We start from the raw sequence: 27,434 nt of genomic DNA, 5'->3' as shown, positions 1-27,434 counted from the left end.
TTGCTTATCAGATGTGCATATTGTACAGCATAAGAGGACAGTTTGGGGTAAGATGTGGGATTCAGGATGAGACATCACCAACCCACGCTTGGTGAGACAGAAGGATTCTCTTTAAAGATTTGAGGAAAGCTGGCTTTCCTTTGTGGCAACCACTTGTTCCCCAGCTGAGGGTCCTGAGTCACATCTTATTAAGTGGCTCCAAAGCTAGGGTTTTTCTGCTGCTTTCCTGGGACATGGTTAATTGTCCATGCTGCTTCTGGATCTTTCCTTGCATTCTACCCTTTAATCATGTGTGTATTTCTTTATATGCCAGGTCCTATATTACATTACATACTGTGTGTTTTCTGACTTAATCTTCCCAAGACTGGCTGCAAAGTAGTCTTCAACAACTTCGTTTTACAAAAAAGGAAATGAATGTGTCAACCAGAATGCATTAAGCTGGGTCTTGATAACAAACAACTTCACAACCTCAGTGGCTTCACAGAAATGCATGTGTGCGCGCGCGTGTGTGAGTTGCTCGTATCACAGTGTTTCTGCTCGTTCTGGTACTTGGGAATCCTGGCTGACAGAAGCATCATCTTCATGTGCTTCCATGAATGCTATCGTAGTGGGAAAGGAACTTGGCTCTCATTACTTCCTCCTAGAGATGACATTCTGCTGGCATTCCATTGGTCAAATCAAGGCGCCTTCCAAGGGTTGAACTGAGACATGCAATCCTATTATGCGCAGAGAATTAGAGACCCAGAAATATGTGAGACACCAATACTGTTTACCACTCTGAGGCGCAGAGATGTTAGGCTGACTCACCTAACAGTCATGCAGCTAAAAACAGACAGCACGTGGGTCTGACAACAAAGCCCGTTTAGCTGTAGTGCCTCCCAGGCTTTCAGCGTGCTCCTACTTTGTATTAGCACCTCTGAGAGCTGTAATTAGATTTATTTTCTATACTTGTCAATTTTCTTCATTCAGTTCCCAAAGAATCATAGGCTTTATAGATGGAAGAACCTTGGAGAACAGTTTGTACAAACTCCTCCCTTTGTAGATGAGATGCCCGAGGCTCACAGTGCTTAAATGAATTACCTAAAATCATATGTAACTAGTAAGTGAACGAACCAGGCCTCCAAGCCCCAGTCTGTTGGGTTTCTCTGTATTCACGCGGAAAGCTTTAGAGACATAGGATCCAACTCCCGCGCTGTACAGACGGTAACACCAAGGCCAAGGTTCCATAAAGAATTAACAGCAGAGCCAGGCCTGGAAGCTGTTTTTCTATACTCTTAGGCCTAGGTGTTTTGTAATATGCCGTCATCTTATTGCAAAAAAAAAAAGCAAAGGAGGCAAGTAGTGGAGAAATTGTTAACTGAAAGTAGCATTAGCTTTTGATTTTTCAAGGCCATTCCCAAGCCTTTCTATGTAGTAATATTCCAGCTCTTGGCAAAATCTTCAACTAAACACCTGGAGACACAGCTGTAAGCTACCTTCTCTGGGAGATCAATGAAAAAATTTTGGAAGTGAACTGAGGAACAAAAGTTGGAGGCTGGATCACAGGAGTCAACGGGCAATTTTCCCTGAGGTCCTAACTCCTGGGTTGCCTGCAGAAGAATCTCCTTTCTCTGTCTCCATTTCCCCAGGGGTTCCTAGCATCATCCCCAGGAGTCTAGGCCAACATGTCAGGTCCTGGAATCAGAAGGCTGAGTTGCCAGTCCTGTCCTGCCACCTCCTGCTGTGTCACTCTAGGCTACTCTTCCCTTCTGATTTCTGTTGCCTCTTCTTAAGGAGAAGTTGAGGGCAGAGCTCAGACAAAGACTGAGGGCATCTGTCCCAGAATAGGGCACTCCTTTTACTCAACTGCCATGGCCAGAGGCTCCGTGACGCCTTTCCTCCTAACCTAATCATCAGAATCACCAAGAGCCGTGTCAAGACGTACTGACCATTTGCCCCAGTGAAGGGACGCAGGAAAGTGAATTTCCACTGTATTCCCAGGTGGTTTATGTTAGCCAGCAATTTGGGGATATGCTCACCTAATGTCTAGGATGCTGGACTTTGGAGTCCAAGTCCTACCTGGCTGCTTGTCAGCTGTCTGACCTTGAGCACATTAGCTCATCAAGCCTCATTTTCCTCGTCTCTAAATCAGATAATAATAACAAGACCCACTTCTTGGTGGTGGTGTGATGATTAAACAAGATTGGCGCCTGTTCCATCCCTGTTCTCGGCAGACATGGAAGACCCAAGTGCTGCGGGGGGGCAGCTAAATCCGTAACTAAGGAGGAATCTTGGGCAAAGGCCATCCTTACCTGCATGATCCTACAGGAACTTGGTCCTGTTCTTGGCTGGGACCCAACACAAGGTGTCAGGGTGCCACCATGAGAAGTAAGAGGGTCCATACCCCACATCTGCCGTTTCCTAGTTGTGTGGCTTTGGACCATCCTCTAAGCCTCTATGAACCCAGTATGTTCAACTGTAAAGTGGGGCTTTTCCTCAAAATATCCTCGAGGAGCTGTGGTGAGGATTTAACAGTCTAATGAGCAAGAGTCGTAGCCACAGTAGGCTTCTGACAAACGTTGTTTTCTCTTCCTTCAGTTTCATTCCTTTACCCCAAGTTCCAGAAGCCATGTGGTGGATGAAGATGTTTTCTGTTGCATTCTCCCAAATTTCATCTCTGGACTAGAGTCATGATTATCCCCCCAACTTTCCCCAACCAACCCATGTTTTGATGAATACACTGCTTTGGTGAAATGCTGAGGGTAGAGACAGAAATGCCGCCCTTCATGCTCCGTGGGTCCATTGAAGGTGGACCGCTCAGCCTGCAGTGTGGGACGGGCAGCAGTCAAGGTCGTCTCCTTGTGGGAGTATTTATCTCATCTTTGGAAAGCTGTAATCTCATTGAGAGGTTGTATCATTTGTTTCCTATAGGGTATTCCCCTTTGTTTCTATCTGGATGACCTACGGTGAAATATACCTAACTAGCAATGTGAAATTTTGATGCTCATGTGTGCTACATGGAATTTGATAATCTGGACCCAGATCCAAAAGTTCCAGAACTATGTTAATCTACCAACTCTGGGGTGATATTAAAAATATATAATGATCAGCGTAGAAGTAGCACTGACCAATCAAAAAGGATGTCCATCCAAATAGAATGAAGGTTCAGCAGTAGGTCCTCCTGGACCGCACATCAATCGGTCTTACTTACCTTCCCCCTTTCCTGATTTCTTTCCCCTCTTTTCAACTCATCACATCTCCTGATGCATTTCTCAATACCCTGAAGCATGACTGATATAGTAAAGCTATTTTTTCTTTTCTTTTAAGAGTCTGTTTCTGAGGGGCATAGGCAGATGTTTCTCCCATGACACAAGTGGACAGAGCAGGTTTCCTATGATACATTTTACATGAGAAAACTGAAGCTCAGAAAGGTGAAGTGTGGCATCCAAGGTACAGTGTGTATATGGTCTGAAACCATATGATACTCACAGAGCAGAAAGCAAATAATAGCTCATCATCATCATCAGACAGGAAATCGCTACCTAAAGGTAGGAATGTTCCATGTGTCTGCTTACAGCCAGAACTCAATGCACATGAAATAAGCTAGTGCTTCTTAAACTCCAAGGTGCACACAGATCGCCAGGAGATCAAATACAGGCCCTGGTTCAGTGGGCTGTGGGTCAGGCCTGAGACTCTGCATTTCAAATGAACTCCTGGATCTGAGGACCAGCTTGAATAGCGAGATGTTAAACTGAACTTTCTGCTGGATGTGAGCCCAGGTTACAACTGAGAGGAGAAAGATGGCCGCCCTTCCATCTGCCTGTCTGAAAGCAGTCCCAAGGCCAGTGGCACTAGGGCGTCATGCAATCCCACAGGAGTCTCCTCGCAGAGTGACCAAGTGCAGAGACTGTTTGGGATTTACAGCAGCTAGGGGAGACAGTGCTGTTCTGCAGTTCAATAAGCCCCTAGTGCATAATGTACAGAATCTGTTCTCTGCATCCATTTGTCTGCTCTGCTCACTGATGGGTACAGGGACACTCTGAGCATCAGTGGTAAAGAGGGAGGCATGTATCTTGACTTCAGTGTCCTGAAGGCAAAGTTTGGTGCCCAGACCAGAGCTTCCTCTGCCTGTCCGCACTGCAATTCCAGCCATCATCCGATGCCATGGAAAATACTTGCCAGTGGAAAGCTGGGCTACAGTCTGCTTTAGGTGGAAGGCAGACTCCTGGCAAATTCATGAGAAATCCAGGTGGGAGGGGTCATTGGCCTGGATGAAGCTTTATCATTCTTAAGCGCTGAGACAAAAATCTTATACTGTCAACACTCATTAGTTTAATTGGGGACAGAAAGAAAGTAATAAAATTAAGACCTAGTGAAAGATGCCTTTTATTTATTTATCTTTGTGGGGAGCAGGGAATTTCAATCCATTTTTAAACAAGGCCTCTCTAATCTTTCTCCCTAATTATAGTAAGAGCAGAAAGAAAAATAGCTGCTTTATTTTTGAAAACACTTTATTCTCAGTGTTTACATCTCTAAATATCCCAAGCATGGTCATTTTATGAGGAAAACAGATTATACACAGCCTACTTTTAATGTTCTCCAACTAACCTAAAGATGTGTCTCTAGTCGGAAAAACGTGCTAAAAGCTACAGAAGTAACCATGTCCATTTTATGTCTCTTCCCGGTTTTCTATCCACTGCCACCCCCGCCACTCCTTTTGATTTTGTTTTTAGTTTTCTGTCTTCAAAATCCCTGACTGTGTTGTTTTTCTCGGAGGGAGAAGCCTATCAGAACCACTGAGCTATCTGAAGCAGAGACAATTTTTAAGGAACCACAATTTCATTACACTCAAATGCAGGCAGTAACTCAGGCTGGTCTAAGCACTCATAAGGAAAAGTCTGTAGGGAACCTAAGGAGCGGATAAGGATAGACTGTAATTAGCACAGTAATTGTAATTAGCAGAGCAATTGTAATTAGCACAGTGATTGTTTGTTCATAATGGGTGCTTCCAAAGTGACTCCAGGCAGTTTGTTCTCTTAAGTATCTTCTGCCATTTCCCCGGTGATCTTGTTTACACTGCTAATGTACTAATATGCTTAGCCATCTCTTTTATAAATAAACACTGCAAAGGTACAAGGCAGCCCAGCCCCTGGCCAAGCATTATCGTCCTTAATTAATGGAGTCCACAGCACTGAACATTTACTATATTTGTATTATGCCAAGGCAGTGCCCCTACATTACTCTCTGAAGAATTCACACCTCAGAAGTCATTTGTTATTGTTCTGCTAATTACAAGAGGGAGTGGGATGGCGCCACAGGACTGCACTTGAGGTCAGAGATCCCAGTCCTGGCTTTACCACTTACTCTCATTGGTTATGTAACAAGTTTTCATGTAGCACCTCTGATGTATTAAGCTTCGGGGATGAAAGATGGAGATAGACAAAGTCCCTACTCTTATGTAGATGGACCACTGGCCCAGCCTTGGTGTGGTAAGTGGCAAGGAAGACTTCCTGAATGAGATGCTGGCTGAAGCCTGGAGGATGTGATTACAGTTAGATGGGAGAGTGCTTCAGCAGGTAAGAGCACGGACAGAGCATCGACAGACGTGAACATCAAAGTGGATCATGAAGACGGTGAGGGGGTGGGATTGTAGAGATAAACTATGGTTGGTGATGGATGGATTCAATCAGGTAGGGTTATTTAAGCACCACAGTAATGGGACCATTACTGGCTGTATGACTCTTCAACGTTTTCTAACCTTTGGGATCCCAGTGCGCTCATCACTAAATCAGGGAACATAATAATAGCAACCCCACAAGAGAATTATGATAGGGAGGGAGAGGTGGTGAGAAAAGTCAGGTTAAAATGCCCTGTAAAGTGTAAGGACATGTGCAAATGTTAGTGACATTTTCCTAACATGAATCTGAGCATCTATGAGATACTACTTACTCTGAAATCTTGTGCAGGAGTGTATATCCTGGCACATTTGAGATCATGTGAGATGCAAATTCACCAGCATTACTTTCTTTGTATTCCTTCCAGAGAAATGAAAAAGTAAGTCTATTCTAAGCTCACATTAATAAGCCTACGCATGTGTATCAAGAAAATTAATTTTTAGGGAAATATTTCCATTTCAGGGAGATGCCCTGAATGGAAATGTATTTAGTAACAATTCTAATGAAAGATATGATCATAGTTTATTAGATGTGAATTAATACAGAAAGCTCCAAGGGCAGTGGCTGGGGTTTTATGTAACATCACCACTGAATAATTACTATTAATGATAATCTAGTGGAACACCTCAAAGGTGGCTTTTAAGAGTCCAAAATGAGCATTTATTTTTATGTCTCATAAGATCCTCAGAGGAGCCCATTATGTTAGCAGTTAATTAGCAGGCACAAGCCAGGAGCCAATGATGCAGGCATTTGGATACTCCAGTACTGGTCCATTCAGTGCATCCCTGACCACTTTGAAAGAACTTTAACCCCTGTATCAGCCAGCCACCTCTCCATCCTCTCTGAGGGTCCAGGTGCTCTCTGCGACCTTGAAGCTATTTGGCTTGTTTGGGATGCTTTCTAGTGTAGGAGGAAATTAACAGGATAAAGGGATTGGTTTACCTTGCCGTCCCAGTCAGAGAACTGAAATTCCACCAAGGGATACCTTTCCAAGTTTCTATTAATTACCAAACTACTTCGAAGGAGTTAGTGAGGACCCAGTCACTGGAAACAGACAATCCCAGAAGCCACATAGGCATCTTGGTGCTGTATTTGCGAAGGAGGTAGAAACCTAGCTTGAAATTATACTAAACTGTAATTAAATTCTCCTTCAGCCTTGTGATTCAACCAATAAATATACATTGAGTGCTTACTGCATGCCAGGTTCTGGAGATGCAAGCTGAACAAGACTCTTAGAGCTGAACATTGGTATAAAGAGGGAAAGAATACTCTTCTCTTTGGTATATCTAAGTCTTGGTTTCTTAACTTTTCTCCTTTCTCAAGGACCTGGGAGCCATCTCTTTGAAATGGAATCATCAAGGAAGAAAGCAGAGAAATACATTTGCAAATTAAGGAATCACTGTGCTATGTGGAGCCTATCCCACTGGCCCACCTGCCCCTGAAGTCCTCCAGGACTTTTCCACTTCCATAACCTGACCTAAAAACCCTCCTGCCCTTTATTTCAATGGGAATGAGTTCAGACCTCTCTCCCCTATTGCAGTAATCTTGAATAAAGTCAGATATTCGGATTGCTTCAGTTTTTTACCTAATGTCCTTCCCCTGACCCCCCAATCCAGGAGCTTATCCAGTGCTCTGTCAGGGCAAAATTGCATTAGGCAATGTTAAACAGTCAAGGAAGACTTTATTCAAGGCTATTGCAATAGGGGAGGTCTGAACTCAATTCCATTGAAACAAAGGACAGAAGGGTTTTTAAGACCGGGTTATGGAAGTGGAAAAGTCCTGGAGGTCTTCTGGAGAAGGTGGACCAATGGGATAGGCCCCACACAGCACAGTGATTCCTGAATTTGCAAATATATTTCTCTGCTTTCTTTTTTTGATGATTACATTCAAAGAGATGGCTCCCAGGTCCTTGAGAAAGACATTCTTGGGTTATAAAACTGGCAAGAGGCTTTTAAAAAGATTTACATGTTAAAGGGCAGAGAAGGAATTTACAGTGACAAGTTATTTAGAGGAAATGCTCTAAGAAAAGGGAGGTCAGGGACCTAGAGTCAGGAAGAAGCCTGCCTGAAGTTTGGTCAAGCTGAGCAAACTTGAAGCTGGCTTAGTCATTATCTTACCTTTAGTTGTTTGTCTCCTTCGGTGCCTCTTGGTTGTGACAGTTTAGTAGGTTTATTGTTTTAATTTATTTTTATAGGCATTAAATTTACAAAGTTCAAGAACGAAAATGGTATAAAAGACATCCAATGATACTCCCTTCCCTGTTTCTCTCTATTCTTTTCTCCTACCTCCTTTCCACTTTGGTTAGTTTCGTAGGTATCTTTACCATATTTGCTTATATAAATTCAAGCAAATAAGATTGAATATAACTCTCACCTTTATCTCACAAAAGGTTCATAAAGTATGTTGTTTTTCACCCCCCTTCCCCCACTCAGTTATATCTCTTAAAGATCTCTCCACAAACAGGAAATTTGTCAACAGAGACACAGAGAACATACTCATGTTGGGGTTTGGAATCTCATTGGAGAATGTAGGGGCCCCAGGGAGATGGGGAGACCTGGGTTTTGGAGATGAGTAGTTCCTCATCTTGGGCTCCTGGGCTTTACACAGGTGATGTCACTGTCCTCAGCCCAGTGGCTTCATATGTAAAATAAGCATCCTTGCATCCCATTGTGTTGTTGTGAGAAAACTAAGGGATATAAGGAAACTAGTCCCAGGAAAAGTAACAGAAGTGATAGTAGTAACAGTAGCAACAGTAACAACAATGACAAACGTGTACGGTGTTCACCCCCTACCAAGTACCACTGTATCTTCATTCAGTCAGAAATAATCACTATCTATTATGTACCACTCACAGAATACCACAGTGAGCAAAACTCATGAAAACCCTGCACTTGTGAGTTAAATTCTAGTGTGGGAGACAACCGATAAATATATACTATGTCAGGTGTGCACACTATGGAGGAAAGCAGGACAAGGGGGCTAGGGTGTGCCAGGCAGGGGGTTCTATTTAATACAAGCTGGACACGGAAGGCTTTGATAAAGTGACATCCATGCAAAGTTCTTACCAGGTGAGGCAAGGAGGAGCTTCCAGGCAGAAAGGGCGCAGCAAGTTCACAGGCCCTTTGCATGTTCCAAGAACAAAAAGGAGCCCAGAGGTAAATGGGACATAGTGACAGAGCAGCACGTGGTAGGAGAAAAGGCTATAAATGAGGAGATAATGGACATCAAGTGGGGCAGTGTGGTAGTTTGTATAGGGTCCTATGCGTCACACAGGTACAGTGCTTTGGATTTTACTCTGAGAAGAGAAAGAAGCCAGTGTGTGATGCGAACAGGAAAGGGCTATGAGATCGGTCATATTTTTAAAAGGCCACTTCATCTGGGGTGTGAAGAATGGAGCTTAGCAGGCAGGATGGATGCAGGAAAAGCAGTCCCAAGGCTTTAGCCCACCCAGGTGAAAGACAGCGGAGACTGGTTGCAGGTGTTGACATGGCGAGCGGTGGACAGGTTCTGGGTGTATTCTCAAGGCAGCACGCCAGAATTTACTGATGAGGGAGAGGAAGGGGGAGGCGGGGCTGGCTCCCTGCTTTTAGCTTGATCAGTTGGACAGATGGAAGTGCATTGACGGAGACAGGAAGGACCACGGTAGGAGCTGGCCCAAGGGAGGGATGTAGAAATAGAAATTTGGTTGTGACCATGTTAAAAAATGAGTTCGATTGTGGAAAATTCCAGTCATTTATAACAGTAGAAAATCGTGTGATAAAAACCCCAGGTCCTCATCACCCTGCTTCAGTAAGCATCATCTGGTTATGTATAATATCCATCCTCATGGAGATGTTAGGAAGCCATTTGGCCAGACAGTCTGGCAGAAGAGAGACCAGACTTGAAACACACATTTTGGGTTGTTTAGGCTATAGGTGGTCTACAAGAAACGAGGGGAGATGAGTCCACCAGGAAGGAGGTAGAGAAAGGGAGACCCCAAGTCCCCAGCCCAGGGGCTCCTGTGCTTGGAGGTCAGAGGGCAGAAGAGCCACCAGCACAGGAGGCTGGGGAGGAGCCCCAGTAACGGAAGAGGAGAGCCCGGGAAGTAGCTCAGCTCTCACAGCAGTGTAATGCAGAGACATGATGCTAATTTTCTTAATGTCATCCAGCTTGTAAATGGTGGAGCCAGGACTGGGATGTAGGCAGTCTGGCTCCAAACCCATACTCAAATATCCATCTCCCTCCATCCCTTCTACCACACAGTCACACATTCCACCCCCTTCGTACCACTGTGCTAGGCTGAGGGACTTGAGGGTGGTGGCTGCAGGGGAGAGGAAGAATGTTATAAAAACAGCACGTTTAAAGTTAACTAATAATGCAGGACATTATGTGTGTGATCGACCACCAAATTACCTTAGTCAATAATTCAGTGCCACCTAATACTATTAATGATATAAAAATTGCTATTTACTGAGCGTGTATCTATGGGTCAGGCGCTGTGCAAAGTGCTTCCAATGCTGCATCGTCTTTAACCCTCACAGCAAGTTTGTGGAGATGGGCCGCTTGTAGCCATTCGGCATGTAAAGCCACTGAGGTTAACAAACAGACCTTATAAAGTGGTGGCTAGGGGTTTGCTCTGTTCCACTGATGGGTTTATGACCGCATTATTCAGAGTGAAAGGGGGGAAGGTAGGGTAGCATAGGCTTTGGGGTCAAGTAGAAGTGAGTGAGTTTAAACCCTAACTCCCTGCAATGCGGTCTTAATCACTTAAACCGCCCAGCCGTAGTTCCCTTATCCGTGAAAATGCAATGAAACAGAAATCCTGCGTCTGCAGGAAATTACTGCTTTTCCTCCGTAATACTCGCAAACACTTAAGTTGAATTCATGTCTATGGGATTCTTTATTTCATGTCTGCTTTTCCTACTGAAATGAGATCCAGGACCATCTTTGACTCCTCGTCATGGTAAATCCCCAAGACCTAGCAAAGTGTGTCCGTGACTAAGGTCTGGACAAAAATGATAACTGTAACTTAGAAGTTGATTTTTGTTTTTAGAGTCTATGGGTGGGGGTATAGCTCAGTGGTAGAGTGCATGCCTGACATGCATAAGGTCCTGGGTTCAATCGCCAGCACCTCCATCAGAGATAAATAAATAAAACCTAATTACCCCCTCCAATTTTTTTTAAGTCTATGGATAACGTATATGAGATCTATACGTCAGAGTGACTTCTATGCCCACCCGAGACTGGAAATCTCCCCTAGTCATGGCAGTTTACACCCTGTGCTCCTTCATATTTCAGTTTCCCTCTGCAGAGCTGAGGTAGTAACATAGTTTAATGATGAGGCCGTAGCTTCGGACTCAGTTGAATGCAGTCTCTGCTTCTATTAGCTGGGTGCCCTTGGTCAAGTCACCTGACCTCTCTGAACTTCATTGTCCTCGTTTGTACAAGGTGATTATACTGACTACCTCATTGATCAGGTGACTAAATGGTATGTGATGCTTAAATCAACTGACCCATGATAGATGCTCAGTACAGGCTACTCATTTCCCCTTCTCACCCTCAAGGCAGAAACTATGTTTATTTTTATGCCCAGTGATGAAAATAAACAGGGCTTAATGCATAGAAGGTTGGAAGGCAGGAGGAAAGAAAAGGAGGGAAGGAAGGAAGGAAGGAATGAAGGAAGGAAGTCGGTCAGGAAAGGTCTGTAAGCTTGCCATTAGGACTAGTTTTTAAAAAGAAAGCATTTCATTCATTCATTGAACAGATATCCTGCACTTAATAAATTTTATCCACTGTACTACGTGATGGAGATACAAAGAGAGCCAGACGGTGGCCACATATGCCCATGTTTGTAGGGTGACCATACATTCCAGTCTGACTAGGACAATTCGAGTTTGTGCCTGATGTCCCAGGTTCCTGTCTACTTTAGCATTTAATCCAGACAAAAGTCACCTGGATTAGATGATACATGATATGGTCACTTTATCTACTGAACTCACAGATAACAAAAGAAAGGAAACACTTGCTTACTCAAGTGAAAGTTAACCAAGCGAGTTGTGCAGTGTGACATTTAGAAGTCAGGGTGCTCTTGGAGCAAACCTCTGGGACCCACATGGGGGTTTAGGAGTTCAGGCAGGTGCTCCTCGGGAAGCAATGTTTAAGATGAGATGTGAAGGGTGAGTAAGAGGTTACTAGGTGAAGGGAAAGAAGAGGACAGACTATGGTGACTTGCAGAGAACTGGCGCAGAGAGCATATTGCTCCAAATATAAAGACTAAAGGGAATTCAAGCTGGTGTTTAGAAAGTGGCAAGCATGCTGGGGTCTCTTTCCTGGTCTCCAATCACTTAGTAGGTCCCTAAAGGGGAGAGCACCTCTCTCATGGTCTTTGGTGTCCTGCCATGAGTGGCAATCACCAGAAAGATGGAAGAAGAATGGAAGTTTTAGAACATGAACTCCTGGGTTGGCCTAAAGGGACCTGTCACAGAGATGCCAAAAAAAAGGCAGCGAGAAGAATGTGTGTCTCCCCAAAATTAGCTTTTCTGGAAAAGACAGAAGGGAAGCTTTTGTTCCGACAAAGTTATGTTAATATTGTCAAGTTGGTGCACTGGGTCGCTGAATGGGTACTTGGGGACTGTCACAATATTGATGGGGAGTTTGGCAAGTTAATTTTAAATCTGTCACTTCACTCTTCTACGACTTCTGCTCCTTAATAAAACTCTGCAATGATTGTGGGCTCAGCTGACAGCTGGAGAGTGATCTTTGAATCTGAAACTGGTGCGGAATGATTCTTTCTCCTCTCCCTGTCTCCTCCTCCTGCCCCCTCTTTTCTCCCTTCCCCACATCCTAGGTTGCCAACATGAAGTGAGAAACCCCTTCTCTTATAAAAGCAATCCCATTGTTGGGGGCAGCATGAGACCCTGGAAAGGTACAGGTTTTCCAGTTGAGCCCACTGAGGTTTCAGTGCTGATTCTGCCCCGACTGACTCGCTGTATGACCTCGTGGAAGCCACTTGAGGTATCTGGTCCTCTGGTTCCTCTGGCTGTTGTAACAGAAAATAATACATGTCAGAGCACCTGCTGCAGTTTACCACCTGCCAGGTTCCTTTTTTCCCTTCAACAGTATGCGGGACATGAGCTGCAGGTATCTGGCCCTGGACTCAAATGACAAGTGAGCCAGAAGCTACATCTCTAATAGGTCCAATGCTCAGATGGCATCAAGAAACCCATGGAGGAATGAAAAGGAAGGCGATGATTAAAAATGTGCAGCACTTTTGAGAGCCCCAATGAGTTTCTAATGAGCTTTTTGCTCAACAGACTAATAACAGTTCTAATAAAACCTACCCTGCTGAAGCCAAAACCTTCATTTTCTCCACACTCAAAAGACTCTTTTCTCTGCTGGGGCTCCTGAACCAATGCAAATTGCCAGGAAATTGTGCAAACACCCAAACGATATAGGCCTGCAACATTCACTCCCTGGGTCTGTTTTCTATGGCTGGTGTCCAGTCTACTCTAAGACCATTCTACCCACTTACTCAAGTCCCCAGCTTTGATCTTGCCCCCTGCTTATACTTGAATTTGATTATTCCCTGTATTCAAGTCTATATTTTCTTTATCAGTGTTGACTTTGCTTTATTTTTCTGGCTATCACAGTCACTCCCTCTGCATCACCAGACTTCCAGGACCCAACTGGTTACACTGTCTGCTTGGGGGGCAGTCAGCTGACCTACTCCTCCCTCCTCCCTAAAAAGTACAATTCTGGGTAATGTGTGAATCCACTGTAGAGCATTTGACATTCATTCTGTAGGTATTAATTTAACAACTGTATTATGGCAAGCCCTATGCAAAGTCCTAGTATTTGCAGAAGTGAATAAAACAGCTCAGAGTCGTGGTGGGGGCAACATGAGTGAGGTCAACTAAGAGAAGATAATGGAAGAAACCTACAATGACAGCCATGCTTGTCCTGATTCCTGAGATTCCTCTGATGCTCTGACTAAGACTCACTCCTAAGCCCCTCTTCACTTATGATTTTTTCTCTCCTCCCCTTGAAGGAGAGACTATGTTCAGTTTGAAAGAAATGTATTGTTTCCACTTCCTCATTTTCCAATTGCTTCTTGCAACTTTCTAGTTTGATTTCTCCCACATCACTCCCCAGAAATGCTAGTCTAAACTAAGGTCCTCGATGATGTTACCAGTGAACACTGCAGAGTGGTTAAGAGCCTGGGGAGTGGAATGAGAAATGCCTGGGCTCAGATCTCAACTGAGTCTCTGTACTAAGTAAATTTAGTTTCATCATGTTTTTAAAGGAAGGGAGCATTCAAATCAGTGAATGCATGCAAACTTCTGGGCATGTAGTAGACAGGCAGAAGTTGTTGTTTACTTTTCTTTTCAACCTCCTGCCTTCCTCTGCCTCCCTTGCATCACCCCAATCACACAGCACTTGCAATTAAATATGTTTGTTTCTTTGTCTTCTTGACTGGCTTATGGGTTTCTCACGTACAGAGGCCATATCTTCTGTGAATCAGTGGCTAAGGCAGAGCCTGACCGTGTGATCACCCAATGAATTTTGTGGATGATCAAGAAATGAATGAATGAATAATAGAACGAATGTGAATGAAAAATGAAATGAATTACTCAGTGGATGGATATATACATGCATATATGTTCATATATGATTAATATATAGATGAATATATATGAGAATAAAAGCATGAATGAACGAACCTATGAGTGGATTTAGTGAAGTGATGAATGAATGAATGGTGATAAATGAGGATTCCCTGAGGATTCTGCTGAGGGCAGAAATGTTACTGAGGGAATGAAAAAAAATGACTGAATGAAAAGGCAAATGAATGAATAAATTGTCTAGTTGTCTTTCCTGGACTTTGAGGAACTTTAAGAAAGAAGTCAGTATTTAGAATTTGATGCTGTGCTAGGCAGGGTGGAGGAAACAGGAGAAGGTGGGGAAAGGGCACAGAGATTCGGAGGAGAATGGCAGGAATTAGCAAGGCTGGGGAATTATATGGGGTGGGGTTCTATTTGTTACAAGGTCCTTAAGTATCAAGATTACAGTGTAATTGGCTTTTTAGTGTGTAATAATAATCACAACAATAATGAGCCATTTCATTCCTGTTGTACCTAACACCGAACAGTCTACCACAGTCCCTCTTTGATTTCTCTCTCCTGAGCTTCCCAAGTGCTTCAAGAGGAGGCTGGGCAGAAGCCCTCATTCCTTCCATGTGAATTCACCTGATCAATAGTTTAGATTTAATCCCTTTCTGTCTCCTAAAGGACTTTAGACAAGTAGCAATAAATTGCACACATATAGCGAGGTATTTAAAGCAGAGGGGTAGATTTTAAGTTTGATAACAGTCTGATTCTAGAATGCTAATGAAAGCCCTGTCAGTGAGTCCAGGGAAAATGTCAACAATGCGGAGTTTACTGGGTTCTTCTTGCCTGTGGAAGGAGGGATAGCCAGTCATCAGAGGAGAGAGAGACAGGTTAGCACGGCATCCTGAGAGCTGTTTTCTCCATGGCTTCGCGCACAAGCATACCATGGGCAATACCATGGAATGAGTCTTCAGCAGTTGTTTTGAGAAGTCCCCAAGTATTTTCTCTATGAAAAAATTTTCATTGACTGTCATATAAAAGTCTTTGCATTAAAGAATAATAAACACTCTAAGAAGAAGAGTAAGCATTACTTTAAAAATAAGCAAACTGATGCCCAAGGAAGTTAAATAAATTCCATCGGTCATAAAGCAAATCAAAGGAAGGCAAGGCCAAGTTTTAAACTCATATCTTCCAAATGATGTCCTTTCCACAGCTCATTTTTCTCTTTGTTCAGTGGTCTGCTTCTTCCACTTTGGATTCCAGAGTAGGTTCTTAAATTGCAGTGCTGTCTCTCTAGATTTCTCATGTCTTAGCATCGTGGCATAGGTGTTTGCCACTCAAGGCGTGGTTGCAAACCTGGGAGCTTATTAAATATGCAGAATCCCCCATTCCCCAGAAGATCTGCTGAATCAGAATCTGCATTTTAACAAGACCTCCAGGTGAGTTATATGCAAATTAGTATCTGAGAACTGGGATCCAGCAGTGGTTCTCAAAATGGGGTCCCTAGACTAGTAACATGAGCATCACCTGGGAATTTGGTGGAAATGCAGATTCTCGGGCCTATCAAGTCAGAAAGTCTGGGAGTGGGACCCAGCGGTCTGTGCTTTAACAACCTTCCCCCAACCCAGCTTTCACCCCACCATTGCCCCTGGTGGATCTGATGCACCCAAAGTTTGAGAACGACTGGGGATAGAGGAAAGTACACCAGTCATTAAATTCAGATGCACCTGTTGGAACCTAGGTACCTCCGCTTCCTATCTGTGTGGTCAGCCACTCCCTGTCTGACCTTATAAGCAAAATTATGGCGACCACAACTGATGACGATGAAGATGATGATGGTCATGACCGCTGCTCCCTAGGCAGATGGTGATAATCAAATCATCGACAAAACTTCCTTTTCCTCCTGATGCCCCGGAGTCTTCCACTGCTTTAATGCTTTAATGATGTCTGCATTTCTGCCTGGGACCCCAGTGGCTTCTCTGACACTCCCTTCCAGACCACAGATGGGGATGAGAAGGTCTCTGGCCCTGGCCCTTAGAGCAGCACCATCTCTCAGCACCTGATGGCTCTGTTCTTCAACCGGATTCAATAATAGCACTAATCCACATAACGCAGCTTGAATCAGAGGCAATTTGAATTAGTTTGGCAAGTTGAACATCACACGTGACACTATTCAATATTTTGCTGGAGCTCAGATCCATAACCTTTACTACGTCTCCTTCATCCACTAATTTCACAATTTTGTCAGGAAAAGCTATCAAGTTGTCCAGGATGATTTGTTCTGCATGAACCTCCAGTGCTTCTTATCGCTCACTATTCCATCATCTCTCGAATGCTTACAGATTTTTCTCTGGGCACATTTGTCCAATTATTTTACTAAATATTGACACCAGGCTTACTAGACAGTAATTTTCAGGATTACCTCTCATTAACCTCCTTGGAAGACCAGTTCTGCATTTGGTCAGTTTCACTGCCACCGTTCTCTGACCGCCTGCCTCCTTCCACACAGTCCTACCAACTGCTTCTGGGTGGCATTCCCTGTTGTTTGACTTGGATAGCAGTCTTATTCCTTTCCACACACCCCGCCAATGCTGCAATTATCAAGGTCATCTTACATACAGAATCACAGGAAGCTAGAGGTGTAAACAGCTTTCAACAGGAGGCATGTTGTGGGGAGAGAGCCCGGACATACTGGGGTGGCAGACCTGGCTCCTCCACCCGAGTGTTCCGTTACCTGGGGCCACCTCTCTCTGAGCCCTTTTTTCCCAGCTGTAAAATGAGACTAAATAAACCTCAAGGAGAATTACTAAAAGGATGAAATCAGACAGATGCTTCATACTCTCGGCACAGTGCCTGATGGGAAACCCGTGCCTTGTTCATGGTAGTCTCCTTCACCTGTACCTTTTCGAATGCCCTCCCTTTACAAAGAAGGAAATAAGTCTAGGAAAGAGATATACTAAAGATCACATACAACGGGAACCCCACAGAAGACACGTCTCTGAGTCCTTGTTCAGTGTAAGTCTATATATTTACCTTTGGCTCCTCCTTGCTAATCATATACAGGTGGATGCAACACCATGCAGATCGCAGTTTGTCCAGCAGAGCATGAGCTACATCTCAGTCCCCACTCACCCCTCAATAGGGCATCTTTGTGCAGTGCACAACCTGCACAAATGTATGGGGAGACCCTGTATCTTCCCCTGTGCCATGGAAAGATGAGATTTTAAAGGCTCTTCCAGCCCTGGGATTCTCTGATCTGTCCCCTTTCTTTGAAATGTCACAGACAATATGCCTGAAATCCTGCTTTTTTGGTGGTGGTTTGTTTGCTGTTGTAGATGGGACAGTGGGTGGAAGAAAGATAAGCACGTCTATAGGGGTATCTTACACAACTGCTGTAGCAAAACAAACATAAAAAATGGGTCCACATGAAATTAATTTCATTGATTTTTTTTTTCTTCCTCTCCTTTGAAACCTCAGAGTGTGGAGGTTATAATTGGGCCATTTATTATCCGCTGCTGAGGGACTCGGGGGAGCCAGCATCCCGGGGGCCTGAAGCTCCCTGTTTACATATCACCCTTCAGGACCGGATAACCAATAGTCCTCTTTTCCAACCCAAGTCCCATTCCATTCCCTTTTATTATGTGTCCCTTCAATTCTATTACCTGCTTGCGATGTCAGTGACTCAGCCACAGTGGCTACATTAATGATGGCTTTCAGAGCGCAGCTAATGACGCAGGCACTGAGGTGTCTCCAGACCCAACAGCCAGCCGAATCTCAATTTAGCAGGATTTGAGACGCAGCGTCATGCATTATGCATGAGTGCGCCCGCCCGGCTGTGTGTAGGGAGTGTGTGAATTTGTCAGAGGAAGGGTAGCGGGTGCGCATTTATACGCAAGACCTTGCATATTGGCGGTCTCGGGGTAGAAAAATGAGATGTCTGATTGTGCAGAGCGTTCGCCGAGAGATTGGCAGGAGGACAGGGAAGGATATATTGGTAAATAGGAAAGAATCTTGTCTCCACTAGGAAGACAGTACAGCAGACTGGTTGAGAGATGTTCTCTGGGGTGAGAAGTCTTGGGATCAGATCCAACCACCGCTATTTACTGGCTGGTCCACCTAAGCTTAGGAGTTAAGACTCAGCTTCCTTATCTCCGTAATGGGATCATAATCCGCTGAGCGGATTAAACGGAATAATGCAAGCAAAGCTCTTTGTCCTGTGCCTCACAGCACAATGCTCAATTAAGATGCCACTGTTATTAATGATTACTCCCCCTGCCAGAAGGAAGTTTGTATCTCCACAGCCCACTCCCGCACAGCCTGCCTGAACATAGGCAGAACACCTTCTCTTCTACTCTCATGGGCGTGACTTGTCCACTCTACAGAACAGAGAACACTAGAAACAACACGTTAGATTCTTGTCCTGGTTCTGCCTCAAGGTCACTGGGAACCCTTGGGTGAGCCCCTTCTGACCTTGGTTCTCAGCCTCCTCATCTACAACTGAGGGGTAAAAGTAGATCAGTCTGCATTTCTTGAAGAGGCATGAGGTCTTCAGAAGAGCCTCAGGAGTCCCTTTCAGAGGAGTGCAGATAAGGGCTGGAGAGTACAGGACCTAATATCTGTGTCATGAGTGGGCGTTCCAACCATAGATTCTGCGACGAGTAAACAAATGTGAAAATCACTGCTCTGGCAGGTACTAAGGCGCTTATAGTTTTGATGGCCCATGATTCTACAACTTGTTCACGGAAGGAGACGGACAGGCAGAGGGAAGAGTGACCGCTCCCTTAAGGGATAAGAGATAGTTATTCTGGGAATGTTGAGTTAGTCTGGGGACAAGGCATGTCTTAAAATTGTGAGGACGTCCTGAGTCTGTCTGTCTAGGCTGAGATCTGGTTCTGTAGGAGGAGGGAGTGGCTTTACAGTTAGAGCTGAATCAGTTCCGGGCTCTGCCCCTTACTTACTTGGTGATACTGAGCAAGAGTCTTGCCCTCTCCGAACCTGAGTTTTCCCATCTGTAAATTGGAAGCAATAGCTCCTACTGCAGGGGGTGATGGCGATCTTCAGTGAGATCATATGTGTAATTTCACAGTGTTTGGCATGTGGTATGGGCTCAGTGCACATACCAGTGTCTTTTTTTCCTCCTCTTCCCCACCTGAATGCCAAACTCTGCTTTATCCCTGCTCTTCAAGGCCCGTACTTAGATCAAGTACTCCATTATGAAGGAGACCTGGTCCCACCTACCTTCCCTGTCATTAGCTATCTTCTCTGTGACCCCTGTTCTTCCTCATGACACCCCCATTAGGCTACAGCATTTCTTTCTTGAAATCCACAGGCCTCTGGGGCAAAGCCTTGGCAGGAGAATTCCAGAAAGGAAAAAAAAAAAAACACAAAACTTTACTGTAGAAGTCGTGAAGCCCAGTCCAAGTCCCCTGTGGACAGTGCAAGTAGATGGTGGCTCAGAGTTGGGGCTCAGACTTTTCAGGGGGAACTGGGTACATTCCAAAGACTAAAGGCCCAATGCATGAGGCAGAACTTTAGAAACAGAGCTCTACCTCCTAGAGAGAAAGTATCAAGGATCAAAAGAACATGGCTTGCTGGGCAGTTTATCAAGACACTTATTGGTAAAATAGGATGAAGGCCCAGTGTCCAAAACTCATTCCTAAAATGAGAGTAAAACCAGAAGTCAGCCTAATTTCTACTTCTTCCATTCCTTTGTTTAATTCTCTTCCCTCCATCTTTTTTTTTTTTCTTTAATCTTACTGCTTCTAGGAAAGCCTCAGGCTAACAGAAGAAACACATCTGTAAAGAAATAATGACTGTACAACTCAGTGCATGCTTAACAGACATGAGTACCACGTGCTAATGTGAAGCTAAGTCCTCTGAGCTCTGACATAGAGGTTCATAAATTGCCTTTGACAAGAATCAGATCCTGGTGACTGCGGCCAAGACAGGGCTGCTGGCTGGAGTCACGTGACTCTGGTCTTGGAAGAGGAGGGCTGGGGGATGCTGGTTGAGGGGGGAGGCAGCCTTGGAAATGGGGCTGATCATTTTAGCAAACCTCTGGGTGTCAGAGTCTTCTAAGGGGTAGCTTACCTGGCAGGGCTCAGATTGCTAATTCATTAACCCAGCCCAATGGCTGGCCTTTGCCTGGCCTGAACTCTATGCTTCTTTGCTCTTAGCTTGTGGGCACTTGAAATCTAGTCCTTGGATTTGCAGTTCTCTAATTGTATTCTTGATTGCTTTTCCCAGTCCTGCTGGGAACCTAGGATTGCAATATTTCAGAGAAATGGTAACATTTAATATGTTTTGAAAATGTAATGGCATGGATGCCACACAATCAGCGTGGACCCTGGAGCTATCAAATTGACTGTCAGCCATGGACAAGAAAGGTCATATGCATGAGCACCAATGGAAGGTTCACCCTGAGGCAGAGCCCCCACCACTCCATGGGACTTAGATCTCTCTTTGCCTGCCTTCACCCTTGGCTGCCTGTCCTCTTAGTCTTTACCACTTCTAGATGGATGAGCTTGAATTCCAGCTGGGTATGGCCACCACCACTATTCATGGTCCTGTACGGAGCTTTGGCACTGAGTGCACGAATCTCGCCATCATCTAGTCAGTCCTTGGGGGGGGGGGGTCTCCCACCATCCATATGAAGAATATACACCTTATCCCTGTTCTCTCAAAACGTGGAAATGAAATAGGTAATTTCATACAATGTGATAAAAGGACAGTTTGTACTAAGGTGGCTTAGATCCATCCATTCCTTTATTCATGAGCCTCTACTGTGTGTGAGACTCTGAGGTGCTAGAGATGGAGACATGAGTCAGATGCTGTCCTTGTCCTCTTGGTACTCAGGGGCTGGTGGGGTGGATACAAGCTTAAACTAAATGCAGTACTGTTTGACAGATTTTACAGAAATCGCTGTCATTATGTGCTGAGCTATGTCAAGTACTTTAAAGGGATTAGCTTATTTCTTCTTAACAATAACCCCATGAGGTAGGTATACAGTATCCCCATTCTACAGCTGAGAAAATGGGGAACATCGAGAGGTTACGTGACACAAATAGTAAGTGCCTTGAGCCAGATCTTGTCTAGTCTGACTGATAAGCCCACTCACCCTCTCCTTTGATCATTGTCCTCTGCTTGTTCTGTGCTATGATAAAAGAAGCATGAAAGCCAGGGGGCACCTGATGTAGCCAGGCCACCTGGGAAGGTTTCTAAAAGGCGACGCCTGAGTTGAATCTTGAAGGGCAAGTGGTTGTCAGAAAAGGACAGAGGAATGGGTACTGCAGGCAGAGAGATCAGCAGGTGAAGAAGCACAAGACTTGAGAAGAAAGCGCATGAGACTCCAAATAGTCTGATCGCTCTGGAGCATGGGGGTCAGTCTTTGGAGGGGGAGGTGAAGAGGTGGTGAAGGTCATGGAATGCTGGGCTTTATACCCTTGGCTCCTTGAAGGACATCCTGGTTGGCAAATCGGTTTAGGGAGAAAGCTAGGTTGAAGCATGTGAAAGTGTCTTTGGGGAAAACCTTCCAGAGAGTCCTTCTCAAGAACTTTTCACTAAGAAGTCTTGGCTTTCCCATAGGGAACTCATTACCACCTTGAAGAAAGTGCACGCGAGTACACATGTGTTTGGGAATGGGAAACTAACAAACTGGAAGGGGAAGATGGGAGAGTGAGAGAAATGGAAATGAGGTCCCATAAGGAAGTGTTCAAAGCCTGGAGTTGTTTATCCTAGAGAAGCAAACACTTGGGAAAATGAGAACTGCAGTCAGATCTCAAAGATTACAACAAGGTGTGGAGTGAGGGCACCAGACTGGGTTTGGAGCCAGACAGACTTGTGATACTTTACGAAAATCACATCACCTCTCTGGGAACTGAGTTCCTCAGTGTGAAAGGGGGAAATACGTAGTGGTTTTAGAGCACTATCCTGAGAATTAAAGATACTGTATGTAAGGCACCCGGCATGTGACCAACACTCAACAGAACGGTGGCCGCTCTTGCTGTAATCGTCTTGCTGTAGAAGCAGTATGTGAGGGAAGGACTCATCCCGCACAGACTCCCCAGTCCTGAATCAACCCCATCAGCTCTCCTCCTTCCTGCGTGGGGACGGCCACATGTGGTTTGTGTAATCCACACTGCAATGCAGGTTGGCACCAGTACCCACCCCTGGCCTCCAGTATCAGTTGGGTCCTCAGCACAAGTATGCAGTTTTCTCTTCCCCTCTCTCCATCCCTGCAGTGACTTTAAAAACAAAAACAAAAAACTTTCAGAGCCCTTGGTTAAGCCTCCAGCACAAACTCAGCCTTCTTTTCTTTCCTACTGTTTTGATGAAAAACTGTGAGACCATCAGTCAAGAAAGGACATAACTTCCAAGCCTCCTTCACATGTACCTACATACACACCCACTCTGGCCTTAAAGAAGTGTTTCTTCTTCTACTTAATACTTATCTCATCCCCACCAATCTCATCCCCTCCAGTCCTTTAAGAAACCGTCAGTAACCACCCCCTTTTTGTCTTGAATGTCTCCCTCTCTCCTGATCCTTTCCCCTCAGCCCATAAATGTGTTCATTTTTCCCACCTCATCCCCTCCCCACACTTTGAGTTGCCTTCAGCTGCCACGGTATGTCTTCCATTCACAGCCAGCCTTCTAGAAAGAGAAGTCTATGCAAATGGCCTGCACTTCCTCACGTCCCACTTACTTCCCCACCCACCCCAGCCTGGCGTCTGCACCTCTCACCCCCAGACACTGCTTCCCCCAGGGCCAACAGGGCACCTGTTCATGGTCACCTCCAAAGCACATCTCACTTTTTACCTCACACCATCTCATCTCTTGATTTAGCCCCATTGTTCACTCTCAGTTGAAAACGTCTCCCCTGCCTTCTGTGTACAGCACACTTCTCACCGCTGTATACATTTCCAGCTTTCTTGGGCTCAATCCTCAGTGCTTTTATCTTCTCTCCCTACGCAGGCTCCATGTATGCTTACTTCCAAATCTGCATGCCCATCTAGGTCTTTCTCCAGAGCTATAGTCAGGTGTATCCAAGCACCCAAGTATAACGGCTTGATGAGCAGATGTAACTCAGGGTTGAGTTCTAAACTAACCCATTGGTAGTCACCAGCATGTAGATTTTTTTTTAAAGTCCTTTTAGAAAAGATTGTCTGGAAAGACTAAAGATAGTGAAAAAAAGTCAGGACAGATTAGGGGTGGGGACAGGAGAAAGGGCCAACCAAAGTGACAGAGAAGACGTGGCCAGGGAGGCAGGAGGGGGAGGCGCCAGAGAGAGGGATGTCATGGGGTCTCTAGAACATGCTTCATGAAGGGAGTTTGGTCATCTGTGTCACGTGCTGCCCTGAAGTCACTTAAGATGAAGGTCGAGACCAGTGGGCTTGTCAAATTGGAGGTCTTTGGTAGCCATGTAAGGGTGAGGTATGTGGAACGGATATGGCAAAAGACTTATAGGAATGGGTTGTGTGAGGATGAGAGGTGCGAAACTGAGTCAGTGGGCTAACTCCTTTTGAAGGAGGAATTCTGCTAGAAAGAGGAGACAAAATTTTGGGTTTGGGGAGTTTACAATATATTATAATTATCTTTCTTACCTGAATGACTCCCCTACTAGACTAAGTGCTTGAAGACAGGATCGTTGCTTTTCTGGGGTTTTTTTGTTTGTTTGGTTGGTTGTTTTTTTTGTTTGGTTTTGTTTTCATGTTATTCACCTGGGGTCGGACCCAGAGTAGGTGTTTAGTGACTTCTGTCTTGAAAAGACAGCAAGAACCATCAACATCTGCACAACGTGTTAATGGAGGTAATGAGCTCTCTTTTCCTGTAGATCTGCAATCAGGAGACAGTGGATTTTCTTCCTTTTCTCCTTCCCTCACTTCTTAACGTCCCTCCTCTCTCTCTCCTGCCCTCCTTTCCTTCCTCCCTGAGATATTTAATGCATGACTCTGTCACCCTGTGCTCCCCACCATTTTACCCCCGGGGGGCTCTCAAGGACATCTCTGTCCGTGCTGGCCTCAGGGACCCCTGCTCACAGAGGTCCCCTGCTTTCATCAGGAGTTTGTCCCTCTGCTGTGACGCACAGAGAACAGAAGACACCAGAAGAAAGGCCCGTGCGTTGCCAACATGCCTTTGAAAAAGCCTCGTAGTCTCTGTCTCCAGAGCTGCTCAGCCCCCAGACACGCTCGTTATTAGTGTCTCCTTGTTACCGTGCTATTAGGAGCTGTCAGCTCCTTTGTTGTTAATGTTCTCTTTCACTTTGAAATGTTTTGTCAGGCCTGCATTCACCTAGAGAACAGGGGTTCCGAGTTCAGCAGAATGTCTCTTACAGTGCATCCTCCAAGCCTGTCTCTGGGCGTCATGCTTAATTAAACTCCAGTGATCACCCTCGCCTCTCCAGAGCCACCCCGCCCGCTGCTCTCTGGGAGCCAGCGCAGAGCCAGAGCACCCAGAATCCGTGCAGCGGGGACACCCAGGGGGACGAGAGCGGGCTGGACGGGGCAGGTGCCAGCTGGGTCAGTTCTGCAGGCGTGGTGCTCTCCCACTCCTGGCCACGCGTGCCGCCGTGTGTGCTTGTATGTAAATGAGCGTGAGTGTGTCTGTGTGTCTGTGTGGTATATATGTGTACGTCTGCGTGTGCCTCAGCGAAGGTGGGTGTGGATGTGTGCTGGTGTGTGTGTGTGTGCATTTATGTGCACGTGCATGTGTGTACTTGCGTTTGTATGTGAGTGTGTGCCGGTGGGTGTAGGAGGGATGGCGTTTGGCCCAGGTGGGTGGATGTCTCCTCGCCGTGGCCCTAGGCCATTCGACCAGGATGCTCTGCCCTATCCCCACTTCCTTATACAGACTGTCACCTGTGGTTGTTTATTGAGGCTTGCCATGTCTTCGGTCCTGTTTTAAGTGACTTAGATAAGTTTCAATTTAATACTTAATGGCCTTATTAGTAGGTAGTATTAGTCCCCTTTTCACTAAGGATTGAAAGGGAAAATTATTTGTCCAAAGCCATACAGCCTTTATTCCCCACCCCCATAAAGTTAATAAATATTTCCCTAGAAAGTCTAACCAGTATTTGTGGGGGGAAGAAAAGTAAGTTAAAATCATCTAAAGTCTCATCTGTGCACAACCACCTCCGCATTTGTGAACTTTCTTCCAAATGTCCCCTTGTGCTTTTAGTCACATATTTTATTCATTTGAGTGAGCACAGATCTTTATGCCATTGGACAAAAATGAAATTCATTTATTTATGAGAATGGCACAACAAACTCACATTTGCATCAAAATAATCAAACACTTTTCACCAAGACACAGGGGGAAAGAAGCAGAGATGTAAGGGCACTTGCTTCCCTTGAACTTCAGTAGCAGAAGCAGGGCTGTTCTCATAAAGCTGTCCTCATATGTATATAAAACTAGGATGGCACAGGATATGCTCGTCATTTTTTTCACCTAAAAATATCCCCTAGAAATCTTTCTCTTCTAATTTGTAAAGATCAGCTATATGTTTCTTAATGCCTGCACATATTCTGTTACCCAAACTTATAATTCATTTAATCAATCCCTTATTGATAGACAGGTATTTCCCAGCTTTTCACTATCACAAACTACGTTGTGATAAGCATCCTTGTAAATACAGCTGTGCACACTTGACTGATTGTGTCTCAGGATGAATCCAGGAAGCAAAACCTCTTGGGCAAGAGGTATGCACATTTAACTGTTGATTCCTGATGCTGGATAACCTCAAGAAAGGTTGAACAGGTTCACACGTCAAGTCCCAGATGTAACGACTTAGCCAGAGGGAGTACAGCTGGTCCTGACTTAACCCTACTGTTGGGGGAGCGGGATGTGGACCGCCCCAGGGCTCAGCTGGTCCAGGACCGAGGGGCCGTAGTGTCTAGAGGTTCCTCTGCAGGGTGCCTGGAAGTCTGTTGTGGGGAAAGCAGGAGAACGGGGCTTTCTCTGCAAGGAAAGCTTCATTAGGCTGCTCCACATCAGACAGCCCTCTCAGGTGGTGTGTGGCCTCCTCTCAGAAGGAACCCTCTTGGGCTGAATTACCCTAATTCAGCCCCATGCTGTCTTGGTCCTCCAATTTGTCATTAACAAGCATGCTGTAGAGGCATCTGCATTTCACGCAGCGTCTCTCAAAGATAAAGAGGATTGTTACAGAACCATGAGGGGAAAAGGCAGACAAAGCCAGAGTGGTGGGGCTCAGCGTACAGACACACGCAGATACAAAGGAACAGAGGAGCCTTCAGAAGAACTGAGGAGCCAATGGATGCCTGCCTTAGACCATTATTATTTTTCAAAATTTACACCGCCCTCAACTTCCAATTAAAATAACAGGGGGCAGTTAAAATGCTTGGATGCCAGAACTCACGTAAAGGTGGAGAGATAATGATACCAGAAACAGTGAGTGCAAGTTTGTTGTACTCCAAGCTCCATGAAGACAGGGAATGAAGAAGGGGAACCAAATTCTTGGAAGATTCAGTGAAGAGCTGAAGAAATGAATGGCTTTAGTTGTGAAGTTATCCATGCAAAGAGGTTACAATTGAGAACTGAATAGAAGTGATCCCACTGTTAGCTGCATCAACCACTATCTGTTCTTGCAAGTTGGGTTTGCTAAGGATGCAGAATCTGAATTCAGTAAGCAGCATGTAGACTAGGGAGCGGCTGTGGGACTAGCAGGTGTGCAAGCAGGACTGGGAAGAAGTCCCACTGCCCCACAGGTCGACCACAGCTGCCCCATAGGGAGGTGCTGGGCTGAAGTGGCCCTTTAGCATTGGCCCTAGTTGGGCCCAGATGTGCAAGCCTTTATACTCATGCAGTGAGCAGTCATGGGTGCAGGATACCCAGGTCGGGGCAGGATCTCGGGCAAGGTGGCTCCCTGCAGCCAAGGCAGTCTCTCAAGGGGCTGACAGCTGGAGGCTGTACCCTGACAGCACACGCAGTATCTGGTCTCAGCACCTGGGGCAACAAGTCCTTACCTGAAGGGGGACCCATCTCCGTGACGGCCACACAAGCTGTAAGACCTGGGACCAGCCATGTAATTTCTCTAGTCAGTTTCCTTATCCATATAATGAAGAGACTCCTTCTCATATAACAGAAAGGCTGGAAAGATTAATAGGCTCTGTAAGTGATGTGTCCAGCACACTCTTCAGCCCCAGGGGATCCTTGGTAAAAGTGACGTTCTTGTTTTCCTTCC

The 27,434-nt window shown here is 45.2% G+C and overlaps 1 protein-coding gene and 1 non-coding gene across 8 annotated transcripts in view; both read left to right on the top strand.

Annotated features, from left to right (window-relative positions):
* ASTN2 (astrotactin 2) overlaps positions 1-27,434 on the top strand; it is an 849,846-nt gene that overhangs the window by 522,318 nt on the left and 300,094 nt on the right. The gene's annotated exons all lie outside the window — the stretch shown is intronic.
* TRNAV-GAC (transfer RNA valine (anticodon GAC)) lies at positions 10,698-10,769 on the top strand. The gene has a single exon. It is a non-coding gene; the product is annotated as a tRNA-Val (tRNA).

The sequence above is a fragment of the Camelus dromedarius genome, chromosome 10 (genome assembly GCF_036321535.1).
Source record: "Camelus dromedarius isolate mCamDro1 chromosome 10, mCamDro1.pat, whole genome shotgun sequence".
NCBI lineage: Eukaryota > Metazoa > Chordata > Mammalia > Artiodactyla > Camelidae > Camelus > Camelus dromedarius.
This window is presented reverse-complemented; position numbering and strand designations above follow the sequence as displayed.